The sequence below is a fragment of the Dendrobium catenatum genome, unplaced genomic scaffold (genome assembly GCF_001605985.2).
Source record: "Dendrobium catenatum unplaced genomic scaffold, ASM160598v2 fragScaff_scaffold_706, whole genome shotgun sequence".
Taxonomy (NCBI): Eukaryota; Viridiplantae; Streptophyta; class Magnoliopsida; order Asparagales; family Orchidaceae; genus Dendrobium; species Dendrobium catenatum.
Genome location: NW_021319168.1, coordinates 536,101 through 538,937, shown reverse-complemented (window position 1 = coordinate 538,937; position 2,837 = coordinate 536,101). Strand labels below are relative to the sequence as shown.

General features: G+C 34.7%; 1 non-coding gene across 1 annotated transcript; it reads left to right on the top strand.

Annotated features, from left to right (window-relative positions):
- Positions 1–122, top strand: LOC114579905. Its single transcript, XR_003701160.1, has one exon. It is a non-coding gene; the product is annotated as a U6atac minor spliceosomal RNA (small nuclear RNA).
- The last annotated feature ends 2,715 nt before the right edge of the window (positions 123–2,837 follow it).

Here is a 2,837-nt window from a genome sequence, read left to right as displayed (position 1 = left end):
GTATTTGTAGAGAGGAGAGCTGGTTGGCATCTCCCCAGACAGGGACGAGAATGACTGTCGGGCTTGTCTTTACACGCGGGGTTAAGGCTTTCTGCTTCGGTAGACCTTATCCAAAATTTTTTTTACCTAATAATAGTTTTATTGCAATTTTAACCTTACCCAAAATTTTTTTTACCTAATAATAGTTGTATTGCAATTTTAATTAATTTTTTTAATAAAAATATTATATTATTATTTTTATGTCCTTTGTCCCTATAAGTAATTCCAATTATATTTGTGAGAAATTTTTTTATTAAAAATATAAAAATACATTTAGAATAATGTGATAAAACAACCAATTCATTCTTAGAAGAAAAAAATCAATTTAATAGCATCCAACATTCAAAAAATACAGGATTTTGAATTTAATATATTAAATTATTAATACAGAACGGTTAATTAATAAAATTCATTGCTGAAAAATAATTCTGATAATGACCGTTTAAGTATTGATTTAGGAAAGAAATACAACATAGCTTACAACAGTTACATATAAATTGATCTTCTTTCTCTGTGATTTCTCTTAATTTTTTGCCCTTCTATTATGGTGATCATCTTATATGAAATCAAAGAGGGTATCACTTTCACTTAAGTTCACACGACCACATCTTCCATGACTTCTCCTAGAACCCACCCTTGTGATAACTTCGCTGAGATAAATAATTCATTCGACTTTGCATCTACTTTCGATCAGTGGCAGATAAAATAAATTATTAGAAGAACAAATTAGTTAAGAGGAATGGCAGACGTATTGCGCATAGTATAGGATTTTCAGAGTGGAGTTGAAGAGAATATGTTGCATTCAACACTTTTTTGCCGATTTACGGTATTTAGCCGAACAAGCGCACGAAATGGGTGAAAAATCGTTACCTTCACAGCGAGCAAGCTCTCGTCTTTACTTTTGATTAACGTCGTCGAACTGTCGTGACATCCAATTTGATAGGAAGGGAACTTCGTCCAATGAAACTAAGAAGCTAGCGACTCATTTAAAACTCTACCTCGCGTAAACCAGGTGACATCGAACAACAACGAAGAAATGGAGTAGAGGAAAAGCAAAGTCTAAACAACATTAATTTCACAAATAAGCATACAAAAGGGGTGAAATATCGTTACCTTCGCAACGAAAGTCAAACAACAATGAAGAGATGAAGAAGACATAAAGCAAAACTCAGTCGACGAAGGTGAAGTCAATTAGCGACTTTGTGTGCATCCACCTTATATTTAAAAAGTCATAAATGCGTATTTAAGATTCTTAAAAGGCATAATTGTACTATTTTTTATGGCAAGTCTTCATTGGGTCATATTTTGTAATTTATGCATTCTTTTTAAATGCAATTCTTCCTATAGAACTATGTACCTTACCCCATAAATAAATAGGGGTCAAATGGCATGCTTAGTGTACAGCTTATGGCTGTTAAGCCATACATGCTCCACTACCAACTACAGGCATTCGGTTATTCACCTCCTGCTGTGTCTGGACCGTAGCAGCTCACAGAGCATTTCTCCACTTACTTACATCATTGTACTATATGTTAAAGCACTGTTCTCTGTAACAAATTGTCTACTCTCAACTCTTTATATACCATGTAAACAATACTATCAAGTATGGAAGATTTGCTCTATTACTCTCATTTTCTTCAGCTGTGCCTCTTCCAAACTCTTTCATGGTATCAGAGCCCGCATAGCCTCACGGCAACATTCCTCCATGGTCGATTCTGGGAGCACATCTGACAACGCCCAGGGCAACTCTTCTCATCAGATTCCGGTAACCATAGAAACCCCCATTTTTTGATGTTATAGTTTAAGGCTTCAAGCACCGATCTTTAGTATCAATATTCATGTTTCAATCGTTAGCTAATGCCTAATGGCAGGCATCATTTTCATCTTCATTAGATCAATATTCATTTAGAAAGATCCATTTGACTTGATCTTTAGATATTAAGGAAGGAACATATATCTTGGCGTGGAAACCTCGGAACCTGCAAGAGAAAAGAACAGAACACAAGGGAAAAATTGGATAAACCAAGGAGCAGAGCTCCAAACGACGGTAGTATTGATAGTATCGTTCAATGTGTCTTCTTCTCCCAGCTAATAACAAAATATACCTCCTAAAAGTGCTGCATGACTAAAAACGGAAAAACCAGAAAAAAGGAGAAACAACTGTACTATAGCCTTTAGTTAGTTAAAACTGCTGCAGCAACGGGGTAGTGGGAGTATAACCAAAACCATGTGGGTAGTAAAGTGATCTTGCGGAACAAAAAGGCCACAGCAATTGTGAGCCCACATCATATCTGCAGTGACTAGTGAAAACATAATTAATTTTTTAAGAAGAAATACAAATAGTAAGCTGTAAGCCCAGGCAAAATTCGAAAAGCAGGAAAATTTTCATGTCCTTCCAGACTTTAAGTTTCACCAATGTAGCATCAGCTACATATCTATTTGATTTTTTCAATTTATATATAAAAATAAGTTCGTTGAACTCAACTTGAATTCCAACTAGAACAAAGCCAAAATCAAATGTCTGAAGTTTTAGTTGAGGTTGTCTCACTCGACCTAAACTGGTGTCACCTTAGCTTGATGGTGTATAAATTTGCTTGTAAAAATAACTTCCCATAAGAGAATTCTTGATCACGCTGTCAGATTTTTCAGATATGGATCTCATCATACTAGATAATTAAATTGAAAATTTTATTGTTGACATGAGATCGAATGATGCATTTATGAATTTAAAAGGACTTGGATAACTTGCTTAGAAAATGATGAAGACTAGGAAGAATGGTATTTTTCTTTTGGTGTTC